This window comes from Marmota flaviventris, chromosome 4 (genome assembly GCF_047511675.1).
Source record: "Marmota flaviventris isolate mMarFla1 chromosome 4, mMarFla1.hap1, whole genome shotgun sequence".
NCBI classification, from domain to species: domain Eukaryota; kingdom Metazoa; phylum Chordata; class Mammalia; order Rodentia; family Sciuridae; genus Marmota; species Marmota flaviventris.
Genome location: NC_092501.1, coordinates 21,278,637 through 21,294,917, shown reverse-complemented (window position 1 = coordinate 21,294,917; position 16,281 = coordinate 21,278,637).

The window sequence follows — 16,281 nt, the reverse complement described above, 5'->3', positions numbered from 1 at the left end:
AAAGTAGCAAGTGGTCAATATTTTGACATTTCTTGATATTTAGACCCAATTTTCAATGAATACCAACACTCGCCCCCACCTCCACCTGTTATCTTTGAATGAGAAAGCCACTAGAATATAAGGATTTATGTGTTCATTTTAGATAAATCACCCCTTGTCTCCTAATCCAATGGATATTGCTTTTACGTTTTCAAATACAGCACCAGAAGTTGGCTCTGATATTTGTCCACGTCTTTCTGGCATTTCTGGTTGATGAGAGATCTTAAAATGGAATATAACAAACTTTATTATCCATCTGCATCTCAGATATAGGAAATGCACATGGATTTCCTGGTGTGACTCTGTTTGACAGTGTGGCTATTGAGAAGGTAACTGTTTAGTCACAAGTGGAGCATATTTGGGTGGTAATAGGTGGCACTCTGCTGTGACCAACTCTCATTTTCCAAAGCCTTCAACCCACATTGCTTTGTTGAATTCAGTTGGGTGAATATTCTCCTGTTTTTATGTTCTATTTGGAGTATAGGCATTGTGCATGTTTTTTTTTTTTTTTTTTTTGGAATAAAAGTTACTCAGTGCTTCATTAATGAGATAATGTATTTATTTATTATGACAATAAACACAGCTGCAAAATGGACCATAAAGAAATAGATGAGTTGCAGATTTCTGTGCCCAATGTGTCAACTGTAATTGAGAAATAAATTAAATGATCCATCTGCTTCCCATCATCTTCTCCTTTATTTTTGTCAGTATCCATGGTTTTTAAAACCAGTCAGAATTATTTATACTAATTACTCACTAAAAAAATCCATATAGAAATTGAATGACTTTGGAATGCAATTTTGTCAACCCCTAACATGCTGTGCTTCTTTCCAATGCACTCAAATCTAATGAATATGATGAACTCTTTCTCCTTATTAATACTTTTCACTTTGTCATGCCAATATGATTGAATTTTCTCTTTATTAGTGTCTTATAGGCAATGCTTAAATGATGTATCATATAATAGACTTAACAGTAATCTAATCTATTGCTCTCATAGTGTTTGCCAAGGAAAACAAAACAAACCAAGAATCAAAACAAAATAAGCAAGCGAGGGAAAAAAAAAAAAAAAAAAAAGGTTTCTTGAAGGTTACAAAACAGGAGTTAACCAATCTTCCAGCTAGTAATATTCAGAGGTGAGAGTTAAAATAGCCAACAGTGACTGGAACTAATTAAATATGATCCTACCATTCTTTGATTTCATTGTTATAATTATTCCCACACCTCAATGCTGAGAAAAATAGCAATAACTTCTTTGCTTTCTCAAACATTTTTACATTCACGTTTCCCTGCTCTGGAACTTTTGTTTGTTTTCCTTGATCTCCCAGGGACACTCCTGAGACAATCCTATAAAATATTTGCAGCATTCACAGTGGTGAACGTAGAGGGGATAGGAACATGAAGTTCTCTTTCAAATCTATGTAATTGGCATCATTTTCTTTTTCTAATGACAAATCAAGTCCATGTTCATTGTAAAAGAAAAAAGGAATAAATCAAGAAAATTAAAAAGAAAAAGCAATAGAATTCTACACTTCATCACACACATATTACCACTGCTAATATTTTGTGGTTTATTCTTCCAGCATTTATCTATGCAGTTGTACAGATTTTTGTTAAGTCGAGATGCCGTGAGACGATTCCGTAAGTTAATTCTCTCAATTACCAAGATAGTGTGACTTTTCGTATCTATAAATACTCCCATCATCATTAAAGTGGTTGCCTAGGTACAAGTTATGTTGCCAACTTCCTGCTCCTGTGTACTTGGGCTTTGCGAGTGTCGCTGGTAGGTTTGGGTTCAGTCTTTTTCTGATCGCTGTTCTAAAGGCTGATGGATGACATGTACTATACTTCCCTTCAAAATGAGGATGCCTTTTACCCATGTGTTAGAGATTCTGTGGCTCAGTAACAGGAATTCTTTTACCCATGATCAGAAGTTACTGCTTTTTAAAAATTTTGAAAAAAAAAAAGGCAGAGATGTTGTGGAGCTGGGGTCAATTATTTTTTCCAAGTGTACAGTTTGCATTCCCTGCTGGTGCACAATCCAGCTCCCCTGCAAGAAAAGGGTCCTGAGATTTCTTACTCAGACATGGGGCCCTTCTGGTGGGTATAGGGGTACAGGAAGGTAAAGCTCCTTCCCATTTTATCCCTGGGTGGCTTCCGTTCTGTAGCTGACTCTGCAGACAGTGGGAAGTAAAAACACGTATCTTTTATATTCCCTGTAATGAGATGGCTTTGAAGGAAAAATGAAAAACACAACCTTATGAAGGTTTTGTTCCACTTCTGAGGTTATAATAGAGAAGGTTACGTTTCAAGATATTCTTTTATTTTTTAAAATTCTTTCTCTTTCTCTTTCTCTCTCCCTGACCCTTTCTCTTTCTTTTTCTATTTCAATGTGATGCTCACCAAGATACAAAAGCTAGACAAGACAATAGATTTTGATTAGATTTATTTCCACAGTGACTAGTGACCTTCAATGCAGAGGGTCAAAACCAAAGGAAGAAATGCTTCCAGAAAAAACTTTTAAAAATGTGACATTGACTTGGATTGGGTAGTAGACAAGCAAGAAAGGCCTCAGGCAGACTACAATGAAGAATGGAAGGACAAGGAGGAAATTATTGTTGAAGTAAAAAGAAAAAAAATTGTAAGATGGCAGTAAGTAGTCAGGCAACATTTTCACTAGAGGTAAGATGGAAAATATAAACTATGCCCCGTTATCTGATGATTCCACTAAGAAGATTTCTAGTTAAAACACTGACAGTGTCATCTTGTCTTTTTAATGACAGATAATTATACGTGTAATGTAATGCTATATATAATGTATGTGTGTGTGTATACACACGTATGAGTGATATTAACTAATTGCTGTTCTGATTTTATGCAAAATTTAAAACTTTCTGAAATATAAATGAGCCAGGATTTTTTTTAGATTGAAAAAATAGAATGATTTGTCATTACTAGTGTAGGCACAAGGCACATGTCTCTCAAAACAAGGCCTCAGGATAAATAACATTTAAAAGGTTTGACACCAAGAACCTTCATTAAGAATTCAAAAGGACTTAAGGATGTACTTAATAGACCCTCTTAATTAGAGAGACTTCTAAGAATTAAAAGGGTGTTGTACACAGCATCCTGATATTCAACAAAGCAAAGATGTACCTGTCCTGAAAATATTTTCAGGTATGATTTCCCGTGATAAATTTAATTCCACAATATTGAGAGGAAACCCACCAAAATTTAGAAGAATTATAATTAATGTGAAGAAAAAAAGAATAAACAGAAAAACAGAACCAAGAGCCAAGAAGGTGGAGAACCACAGAGAATCATTCCCGTAGTAGGGCTGAACCCCAAAGATTAGACATGTGCCTCACTGGATTTTGTAAGTGCTGTGGGCCAATGGCTAATTGGCACCTTATGACACACCTTTTGGATGGGAGGACATATTTTCAACTCTTATTCTGTGTATGACTCTAAAGTTCCTTTTCCTCCCACCAGGAAGGTCTGCTAGTTTAGTTAGAAGTATGGATGAAGAAAGAAGGCCACTATGCAATCTGTAACTCTGTGATTCTATCTCAGCTCCACGAGTTTTGATGCTTATTGAAAATGGAACAGCAAAGCATATCTTGAATTATAAAGAGGACTAAATGAGATCCCATAATGTACCTACCTAGCATGTTGCCTGATACGTAGTAGGTACTCAGTGAGTGCTACTGTGGACCAGGAGATAGATGAGAACTGTGCTCTGTGAGTCAAGTCTTTATGCTTTGGTAACATAGATCACTCTTTGGGTGTCCAGCTCTTCCTCTCTAATTTATGTGATTGAAGAACCAATGTGAATGGTTTTGTGATTGATGAACAAAATTGGTGAATCTTAGTAACTAATGGCCCCTGATATTTAGTTGGAATGACTGGATAAATCTTGCTTATTATTGAGAAGCTTACTTTGAGCAACTTACCAAATCTGTTAAGATAATCCACATAATCCGACTTGCCTTGGCTGGGCACCTCTCCTCAGCACAGAGAATATCTGGCCTTCTGAATAGAGTTCCTGGAATTTATGTGTTGCTAGCTGGCACTTTTCCATAAAGCAGAGTGTTGGAAATAGACCTATACATTTTGGATTAGACTCGTCCACTAAACTACCTTAAAAATTGATGGTTTGGATTGAATAACTTTAGGAATTAGTGCATATACTAAACTTCGTGAAGAGCCACAGTCCACACAAACTTTGAATTTAAAAAAAAAAATATATATATATATATATATATATATATATATATATATATATAAATATATATATATATATATATATATATATATATATACTTTAACTTAAAGAGGACTTGGAAAGGATTAATGATGGAAACTTTTCACAAGTAGTATCTGTGAATATCCTAAGGCATTAATACCTAAGAAGAATAACTATAAGATAAAGATCTGTGCTGGTAGGACACAGCAAAACACAGATATGAAAGCAATATATCAGTATTTAATTGTAAGAAATGTCTTCATTTCAAATGAGGTTGCTGCTAAAATAACACATTTTAATTACCTTAATTTGATCAGTGCATACTGAATACATGTATTGAAATCCTATTTTGAACCCTATAAATATGTACAGTTATTACATGTTTAAAAAATAACTTTTGAGGAGTAGGAAATGTTAAAAACCCTAATTTGGTCATTTCAAACTGCAAATACTTATCAAATTATCACTCAGTACACCATGACCTTGGATAGTTAAACTAATTTAGAAGATATAGATAGAAACAAAAATTACCTCACATACACTTTAACATAGGCTTTCACATCCTGCTTTAGCTTCTATGGAAACAGTAGTTGTTGTAGGTGGTTGTGCTCTATATGTGTAATATGAATATAATGCATTCCGCTGTCATATATACATTAAAAATAATACAAAGTGAGAAAATAAAAATGTTGTGATTTGCCTAATATCCCCAACCTGAGTCCTTGGCAGAGCCAGAACTAGAAGTTAGACATCCAGCCTCTGGCCAAGGAAATGTTGCAGAGTATCTCAGTGCCAGTGCCTTCAAACGAAAATGTTCACATATTAGTCCTGAACGGTGAGACTTTAGACATGGAATTTATCTTTTATTAGCCAGAGTTAATTCACTTGTAAATAGAGATTGACATCATAGCGCCTTGATTATCATGTCATTTTATGAGAGATAGATGGCACTACAATTTTAAAAGCACTGTGTCCAATGTCTTCCTTGCATTTTATACATTTATATATAGTTCTTGTGTTATTATCAAGACTCAGATTTATCCATCACGTGATATTTTATAAGACATTTTGTTTTAACAATTTATTTTTCAAATTTTTTATGATGCTGGGGATTGAATTCAAGAGTGCGCTTTACATTGGGCTACATCCCCAGGTCTTTTTTATGTTATTTTGAGACAGCCTCTTACTAATTTCCCCAGCTGGCCTTAAATTTTCAAGCCTCCAGCCTCAACCTCCCAAGTAGCTGGAATTAGAAGCATACGTCACAATGCTCAGATTATTTTGCTACTTTTTATAAAATTTATTTTTTATATATCACCCTAATGTTCCTTCTCCTAACCACCTATTGTAAGGGTAAGTTTAATTCGTTCATGGTTATTGGACTGTAGTAGACATTTTGGAAGCAAAAGCCTGACATTTCCATCCAACTCTAGCAAATATAAGCTTTATAACTTGGAAATTTTTGGAGGATTAAGTGCCTTATAAAAGAGAATAACAAAGTTCACCTTATTCAATATGATAGCACTTTGCCTTGTGGGTAGGGACAACTTAAGGTAGCATGCAACCATACTATGGCACAGTGCTCCGTGCTCAGAAGAGTCCTCATTGCAAACTGAAATTAATATTGGTTGCTATCTTGAAATTCTTCATAATTTCAAGCAAAGATGCTCCTTCTTTAACATTTTATCCTTCAAATTGTGTAACCAATCCTGCTACCACATGGCCAATCACATAGTAGATGCTCTATAAATATTAGCCTCCTTAAGAGGATGAATGATTACCAAATGCTAATTATTCTTTGCTAACATAGACAACTCTTTGGATATTCATTATCATCATCCTTTTAATGAGATTTAAGACCACTTTAAAAGCTTTTGTAATTTGTTATAGTATTAAGGAATTTTAGTGATTTAGTCATCATTCTAATTAGCAGAAGTGATTATGGAAACTTTTTCTATTATTATGAGATTTTAATCTTTAACAACCTTTGAAACCATAGTGGTGAGGTGAGAAGGCGATCAGTCCTTCCATAGGTCATTCCTCTTGTGCAAAGGCAGGACACTGTTACCTGGTAGATAGAAAATCTGTGGATTGGAGGAAGGGTGGTGGGAATTTCCCTTTGATTATTTGGTGACTTTGCTAAGACAGCTTTGATTGTCCAGTTGAGAACAGGCAAAATCTACCTACCTTAACGTTTCCCAAAGTAAACTATGCAAAATGAACATCCCATTTAAAACAAACAAAACTCTATTCAAATATAAGGTATGTGTAGTCAAGTAGTTTTGGAAGATTTCCCTGAATTAGTCCCTATGTATAGAGTCCCAATGCATGTGAATATATTAAAGATCATACTAGGACCCACACCCATTTAACTTTAATACACATTAAAATATTATTAAATTATGAATTAAAAAATTAAAACCTATTATTTTGAGAAATTAACATGTCAAAATACTAGAGTTAGAGACTACCAAAAATCTGCTCTTTATTAACAGCAGTGAAAACATTGGCAATATTTGACAAAAATCAACTTTTTTCAGAATATCAGAAATTATCTGAAAGCTTACAAAAACATAAAGAAACTTATTCAACAAAAACAGAAAAGTCTTTGTGAGAATAGTGAGCTTTGTAAACTTAACTTGCCATGCTCCCACACCCTTCTGTGCAGGCCCAAGGAAGTTTTGAAAATCACTAATCTCAAAATCACGACAGATGTAAGAACTAATAATTTAACAACTAATGGAGGGAATATTGATGGATTGAACTCCTTCCACTTCCCCCACCAAAAAAGTGCTATCCCCAGGAAATTGTCACTGTTTGACTCTTTGGGGAGCTCACTGGAGAAGTACCAATTTCAGTATTTGTTGTATTTATTTTGATACAGAATGTACATGGTAGAAAGCCCTACTCCCAATGTGTTTGTTGAAAACAACCAGCAGTGATGGTTTAATATTTTATCTACTGGAAGTAGTGAATGAACTGAGTGCATCAGGAAGCTAGAACTCTAAGGGATCCAGAGATGTACAGGGAGTTTTGAAAAGCTCTGACAATCCTAGGGAACTAGAATTTCAGAGGCATATTTAGGTTTATGTTCATGTCAGGAGAAAGCCTTGGACTTTTTTTTACACATTTTTTTTTTTGCCTCTGGCTAACCTTGAGTCTCTGTGTAAGAAAGAAGTGAAGACTAATGCAGAGATGTAAACTGCTGGAGTGTTGAAGATGTGCTCCAACACACACACACACACACACACACACACACACACACCACACACACATGGCCCTTCAACAAAGGGTAGAAGATTAATGCTTCAAGACCTATGAGAAAATCTGAGAATGAGCTGCCATAAAGCTTACCAATCAAAGGCTTCAAGGGCTATACATGACAAAGACCATAGACTCTGCTGAATAGTCTGGGACATTCATTAAACTGATACATAGAAACAACAGCAAATCCTGAGAGAAGATTCTAATTTCAGAGTTGTCACATTTGACAAAATTATGAGACATCAAAGAAACAAAAAAAGCTAGTTTATAAACTAAAAACAGAATCATCCCAAAGGAACTATCCCAGTTGATCCCCAGATGTTGAAATTACTAGAAAAATATTTTAAAATACCCTATATAATTTTTTAAAAAAACTAAAAGCAAAAGAGTCTAAATTTTTATTTTGCAAATATGAGAAGGGTGTCTTATCAAATGCAGAGAATTAATATAGACATTGAAACTATATTGAGAAAAGAACTGAGGGAAAATTCTGGAACTTAAGACCATAATATTAGAAGTAAAAATTAAACAGAAGATTTTAACAGATTTGAACTAACAAAAGAAATAACCAGAAAATTTGAAAATAGGGTGCTTAAGATTATCCAGTCTAAAGAACAAGAAGGAAAAAATAAGGAAAAACAGACAGAATTTCAGGCTCCTAGCCTATACCTTATTCATAATGGCTGATCCATTGAAAATGAGGGACAAAATGGTAAAAATACATTTGGATTTATAAAAGCCCCAAATTTCCCAAATGTGATGAAAAACATTAATATGCACATTCAATAAAATTAGTAGGATAAGCATACAGCTCCAACCTAGATACATTAGAGTCAAACCCTTGAAAGACAAAAATAAATACATAAATAAATAAGTCCTGAGAGCAATGAGTAAAATGACTCATCAAATAATAATAATAAAAAAAAACCTAAATAAGATCAACAACTGACTTATCACCATAAACTATACAGGGCAGAGGCACTGGATGAAGCATCCAAAGTGCTGACAGGACAAAGATTGTTAACTGATAATTCTGTATCCAGCAAAACAAAACTTTCAAAAGAAAGGGATCAAAACATTCCAAGAAAAATAAAAGTATGTTATTAGCAGAACTATTATGTGAGATATAATGAAGTGAGTTCTTTAGGAAAAAATGAAATTTCTCTAGATAATAACTTGAATCCCACAATGAAGTAAATAGCACCAGTAAAAGTAAATCATAAGTGAATATAAGAAAGGATTATTTTAAAAATATTTTATGGCTAAAATAAGCTTAATGAAATATAATAAAATGTGCTAAAATGGGGTTATATTGTATTGAGACAATATATATGAATACCAAATTATGGGAACATTTTATGTATACTATTGAAATTAAGTTAACATTAATATGAACTACATTATTTTACATTAACATGCTAATTTTAGCAATGGGACAAAAACTAAAAGCAAGATCCAGAAAATAAAAAATAAAGGGATTCAATAAGGAGATTCCTGAATAATCGCCATCTAACAAAAACAAAAAGTGGGAGACACTTATAGAAATATTGAGTAGCAAAATATTTCATATGGAAAACAAATAAAATAGGCAAACATTATTTTTCAATTATCATTAATTATCTTAAATGTATCTCAAAAGAGCAGGTATTAGCAGAAATAATTATTTTTTTGAAAAAGCTGATTCAACTCTATGCTACCTAGAGAGCACACTTTAACTCAAAGAAGCAAATGGGCTGAAAGTAAAAGAACAGAGGACAGTACACTACACAAGCCAAAAGAAAGCAGGAGTGTTGTAATATCACTGGAATAAATGGACATTAAAAAATATTATATTTAAGGATGAAAGTACATTTGTAATGGTGAAGGTAATAGTCCATCAGGAACATGTAGCATTGTACCAATCAATGGAGCTTCAAAATGAGGGAAAAGAAAAATGTAATTAGAAGAAGGGGCACTATTCAATAACAGTTTAAGAAATGAATATTCAACTTATAATATTTGACACTTTGGAATTTTTAAATTGCTATATCTTTGAGTTCATTGATTCTGTCCTGTTTGGGCCTACTGTACTGTCATATCCATCAAAGGCATCTTCATCAGTGTTATAGATTTTGATTTCTGGCATCTCTTTTGAATTCCTTCTTGAGAGTTTTGATCTCTGCTTATATTAACCATTTATTCTTGAATGTTGCCCATTTTTATTAAAGTGTTAGTGATGAATTATAGGTATTTAAATGCTCAGTCTGATAGTTGCAACATGACCATATCTGCAACAATGATCCTTTTGTTCTGGTTCCTTGTATTAGCCTGTCTCTCCAGTTTTCAGAAATTAATTTGTCCTTTGACTTTGATGGGTCTAACCCTTGCTGCTTTTCAATCTCTCCAGCTTTTTGTTGTTGTTGTTGTAGGATGGAGTGATGACTTACTTCCAATATCTTCACAGGTTGGAGAGAAAACAGAAATTTCCAATAAAGGAAACCAACAAAAGAGAATGTTGGTTCTTTGAAATTATATAAAAAAATTGACAAAATGTTTAAATAGATGGATCAAGGCAAAAGAGAAGACTTACATTACTAAAATCAGAGTGAAAAAATGATATTACTACTGACCTTATAAAATAAAAAGAAAATGAGGGAATAATATACGTAACAGTACAACAAACATTACATAACCTAGGTGAAATGATCAAAGACTGGGAGAAAACATTGGCAAAGCACTTAGCTGATAAAAGACTGATATCCAAAATACAGAAAGAGGTTTTAAAACTCAATATTAAGAAAACAAAATGCACAACTGTAAAAGGGACAAAAGATCTGAATACACCTCAACAGGAAGAAAAATGATGTAACTTTTTGAAAAGGTGTTTAAGGTTGCATATCATTAGAAAATTAATTGTAGATTTAAAAAAGAATATACCACTACACACCTGTTAAGATCACAGAAAGCCAAGGCTCTGACAACACAAAATGCTGTCCAAGGTGTGAGTGATAGGAACTTGCATTCAGTGCTCATAAACCAACTTTGAAAGATGGTTTGGAAGTTTTCATAAAATGAAACAGAATATTATTCAGCAACCTTGTCCTGGTATTTACCTAAATGAGTTGAAAAGTTATGTAGACAAAAGTCTTATCTATGAAAATGTCTTCATCTTAATTGGTAATTATTAAAATTTGCGAGCAATTAAGATTGCCTTTTGTAGGGAATATATAAACACAATTTGGTACAAAAACAATGAAATACTCTTCAGATATATATATATATGAAAGAAAAAAAACTGTGAAGACAGAAAAAGACACAGAGCACCCTTAAATGTATTTTGAGTGATAACATATTTTAATTTTAATATCATTTCTCTCTAATGCCCACTGATCTAAGTATCAAAATTTGGAGGAATGTGATATTGGAATAGTGCTTACTATCAGAAAGAATTTTCCTGTGTCATTTTGAAATTCAAATCTTTTTGTAGGAAAATGGCAGAGATTAAACAACTAGCTAATCAAGAATCAAGTAAATTCTTCATATCTATTAATGAAATCAGACATAAACATGCTATTTTATTCCTTTTGTATAATCATTATATTTATTATATGAATTAGTTCACTGTGACCTGCAATTAGCAACCATCATTAGGAAGTTCAGTATTTTGTTAATATCTGAGTTAGAACATTTTGCTCATTTCTCTATTGATTTAGAATGTGGGTTGTTTTTTGTTTTATTTTTCTCTTGACTATACATTGACATTAGCTGTTTGATGACAGCTTGAGAGTCATCAGGGTTGTCTGTGTTTATAGAGATTGTAAGATTGCTGTTGCCTTGCATGAATATGTTAGGATAATAGTTCACTGCTTGCCATACCTAATCAAGAAAATGTTATCCTTACCCCCTCTCTTCTTCCAAACCCCAGCCCATTCAAGAACAGTTAAACCTCTGAATTTGGCCTGGTATTATTCTTGTTCATTAACACAGCAATTTTATTTATTGATTTATTTATTTTTATTTTTATCTATTTATTTATTTTTAAGTAACACAGTTATTTTAAACCACAACTGAGATCTGTGTAACTTATATTGCTGTGTTTTCATCTCAGGAAAAGCATTTTTCCCCATTCAAAACAAACACCTTTAAATATTATGGTTGACAGCAGCCAAACTCTAAAACCATTGTAACCAGTTGCCTTTCGTTGGTGACGACTGGGGTAAGACATACTAGATATTAACTTCTACTTTGTTGATAAACAGAGGGAGTTGAGGAGAGAGAGGGGGAGAAAAAGAGGAGCTGTCAGGGGAGAGTATGGGAGAGGGAGAGAGGGAAAAGTAGGGGGAGAAGAAGAGGATAGGCTGCCTGATAACTTGTTGTGTGTGGTTTAACTCAGGATGAAAGAAAGACTCAAAGTGTTCGCAACAAGAGAGCTTCTGGTAGGACTGGGAAGTCGAGGTTGCCCTTCAAAAACAGTATTAAAATATGGATCTTGGGGCTGGGGTAGTGGCTCAGTGGTTGAGTGCTTTCCTAGCAAGCACAAGGCACCAGGTTCAATCCTCAGCACCACATAAATGTAAAATAAAGGTATTGTATCCACCTAAAGCTTGAGAATAAATATTTTTTAAAAAAGATGGGATCTTGTAAAATTAAGACAGTATCATGCTGAAAGTATTTGTCCCTAAACTGAATTCATTAATTCTTTTCCATGCTCCATTCTAGATATTGGGAGATATAGCCAGGAACAAAATAGTTGAGGTTATTTCAGGTAAGGTTATATTCTAAAAGAGGAGGGGAAAAAAACCCACATAAGATCTAAATCTGTTCCTGTAGTGCCTCATTTCTGTATCAGTTACCCTTTGCTACGTAACAAACCATACTCAAATTTTGTAGCTGAAAACATCACACATTTTTAGCTCAAAATTCTGGGGGTTGATTGGACAGTTCCTTTGGCTGAGCTCAGTTGGATTATGAGTTAGCTGACAGTAGCTGGCAGATTGACTGGCAGTTGGGTGACCTACCATGGACTCACTCCCAAGTCAGACATTTGGCAGGTTGTCAGCTGTGGCAAAAATGGGGACCTCAAGTTTCAGCTTCTTCACAAGAATACAGGGATATGAAGGTAGTAATAGCCAAAGCTTGTCAGAGAAATGCAAATCAAAACCACCCTAAGATACCATCTCACTCCAGTAAGATTGGCAGCCATTATGAAGTCAAACAACAACAAATGCTGGCGAGGATGTGGGGAAAAGGGTACTCTTGTACATTGCTGCTGGGACTGCAAATTGGTGCGGCCAATTTGGAAAGCAGTATGGAGATTCCTGGGAAAGCTGGGAATGGAACCACCATTTGACCCAGCTATTGCCCTTCTCGGACTATTCCCTGAAGTCCTTAAAAGAGCGTACTATAGGGATACTGCTACATCGATGTTCATAGCAGCACAATTCACAATGCTAGACTGTGGAACCAACTTAGATGCCCTTCAATAGATGAATGGATTTAAAAAATGTGGCATTTATACACAATGGAGTATTACTCAGCACTAAAAAATGACAAAATCATGGAATTTGCAGGGAAATGGATGGCATTAGAGCAGATTATGCTAAGTGAAGCTAGCCAATCCCTAAAAAACAAATGCCAAATGTCTTCTTTGATATAAGGAGAACAACTAAAAACAGAGCAGGGAAGAAGAGCATGAGAAAAAGATTAACATTAAATAGGGACGAGAGGTGGGAGGGAAAGGGAGAGAGAAGGGAAATTGAATGGAAATGGAAGGTGACCCTCATTGTTATACAAAATTACATATAAGAGGAAGTGAGGGGAAAGGGAAAAAAAATCAAGGGAGAGAAATGAATTACAGTAGATGGGGCAGAGATAGAAGATGGGAGGGGAGGGGAGGGGGGATAGTAGAGGATAGGAAAGATAGCAGAATACAACACTCACTAGTATGGCAATATGTAACAACGTGGATGTGTAACCGATGTGATTCTGCAATCTGTATATGGCATAAAAATGGGAGTTCATAACCCACTTGAATCAAATGTATGAAATATGATATGTCAAGAGCTTTGTAATGTTTTGAACAACCAATAAAAAAATAATACACTATCAAAAAATTTTAAAAAAAGTAATAGCCAAAGCTACACATAAACCTGAACAAGGTCAAGTGTACCACACAGGTGAATTTAAGCCACAAAACAGTGGCATCTTTCATTGGGGATTTCAAATCCCATCTTTTAATAGAAGGCACTGAAAAATATTGCAGCTACTTTTTTTTACAATCTACTACAGTCTCCATTGCAGTTCTTTTAGCTTGCTGCAACCATTATTTTCTGCTAATTGTTATTTCTGTTTGCACTCAAAAGCTGATAATATATTTAAATTAAGAAAAAAATGAAAACAGTAAATTACGTTTCTGTTCAGCAATATGTGCATGGGAGATTAAGTGAACAGGCAAATGCCCAAATGGCACACAATCATTTCCAGGCAGATTAAAAAGAGCTCAGCAGGTGCTATTTTTAAAAGGAAAATGTTCTTCTGTGGTGACAGACGATGCTGCTCTGGGGATGTCTTCTAATAACAGAATATTTCCACCAGAAAAGGAATTTCAACTGGTGTCATTTTGTCCCCAGATAAAAGTGCTCTGGGAGCTGGAAAGCTCTGAAGACACTGCTATTATTGCTCTTGGTTTGCTCTGTGAATGTATCTACAAGGACAAGAATGCTCACACCACAATATAGAATTCTCATACGGCACTTTGGAGCAACACTTCAACAATACTTAACAACTTAAATTTTACTGTTTATGGCTTGGCTTCTGTGGCATATTCCCCCCAAGGTACATCATAATCAGCCACCATTTAGGAAGAAAACTTCATTCAGTTAGTCCCTAATAAAGGGGAATTCCTACCTCAGGTCTGAGGAAACTGCAAATTCTGAAATTTATATAACAGGGCAGAGTCAGAGTGGGATGTCTGGAAGGAGAATACAGAAATTTTCAGTGCCTTCAAAACTTAATAAGAGGTTTATGTCATGGTGCCAGCATGAGAGATCTAGTTTCTCACCTGACATGGATCTTAATTTTTCCAGGAATTCTCTGTAAATTTTAGCACAGATTTTTCTAAAACCCCTGTAAAGATTAGGAAAATTAGAGCACAAATTAAGTGATATTCTAAAAGCTCACAGTCACATTAGAAAAATAGCCTTCTACAAATCTAGTTCACCCCTAATCTTATGCCTGAATCCCCTCTTATGAGACCCACATTGTGTAATCAATAATGGAGGGCCAAAATAATTATAATAGTGGGAAGCCTACTACATTTGAAAATTTCTAAGCTTATCCAACATGCACTTATGTAATTTAAAATGTCGACTCTTGGGGCTGGGGATGTGGCTCAAGCAGTAGCACGCTCACCTGGCATGCGCAGGGTGCAGGGTTCTATCCTCAGAACCACATAAAAATAAAATAAAGATGTTGTGTCCACTGAAAATTATATATATATATATATATATATATATATATATATATATATATATATATATAAAATTCTCTCTCTCTCTTTTAAAAAAAAGTGTCGACTCTTTAGGAGTCACTATGCTTGCAGAAAAAAATGATGGTGAACAAGAGATTGTAGATTCCTACTCTAGAGAAGAAAGGATATGTTGATAGAATTAAAACTGCAAAGATCATATAGCATATTTCCTTATTCTAAATGATACTCCTTTGACTCAAGTTATATTGACTGCTCTGGGATGCAAACATAATGTCAAATAGAAGTCTAATCTTTCTCCCAAAGAATACATTCACAAGGAATTTAAAGAAAACTACCAAGATGTGTTTACAAGCTAAAGACCTTCTCTGACTTCATTTACATTTTGGTTAATTCACAAATACATTCCTGCCCCTTGATTATGTGCTAATCTTTGGGTATATAACATGAATATAGACAAAATTTCCACCTTCAAGAACTGTTTTGCTAACCACTCTTGCACATAACCACTGCTCAATTTGAAAGAACTCTCATCCAAAACTTTATTTTCGTATGAAATACTGACAAGCAACCTTATGTTAAAAGGTCAGTTTCCATTAGTGGTTCTTAACCGAGGGGAAATTTTGCCCCTCAGGGAATATTTAGTAGTGTTTGGAGGCATTTTGGGTCCTAATAGCTGTGGGAAGAAACCAACAATCCAATATACAGACAAACTCCTACAAAAAAAGATTTATATATATGGTCCAAGATTTAATAGTGACAATGTTAAGAAACAGTGATTTACACTGAAAGTATATGGGATTGTTTTCTACTTTAAGGAGAAGTGTACACTGAACACACAGTAAAAAAATGTCCACTCATGCCATTTGTTGCTGACTTTGCAAGGCCTGGTTTTACTGATGAATTCTACCAGACAATTTTAAAAAGCATTAAATTTAGCAACACTCTTCTAAAACTCTTCCAAAAATCTGAGTGAAGAGAAAATTTCCAAACATAATTGGTCTGATATCAAAGCCATATGCCTCTATAAGAAAAGGAATTACAATCAATATCCCCCATGCATATAAATGTAGAACACTTCAACAAAATATGAGAAAACTCCATCAGAATAAGGGTTTGGAGAACAAGACCCATGGGGGCTGGAACAAGTTTAAAAGGCATTCTTGGAAAGTAACTTTTTAAATTTGACTTTTATTTTTAAATTATTGTAGATAATTTAGACTACAGAAGAGCTTCACAGATAATAAATTCCTGTATATCTTTCATC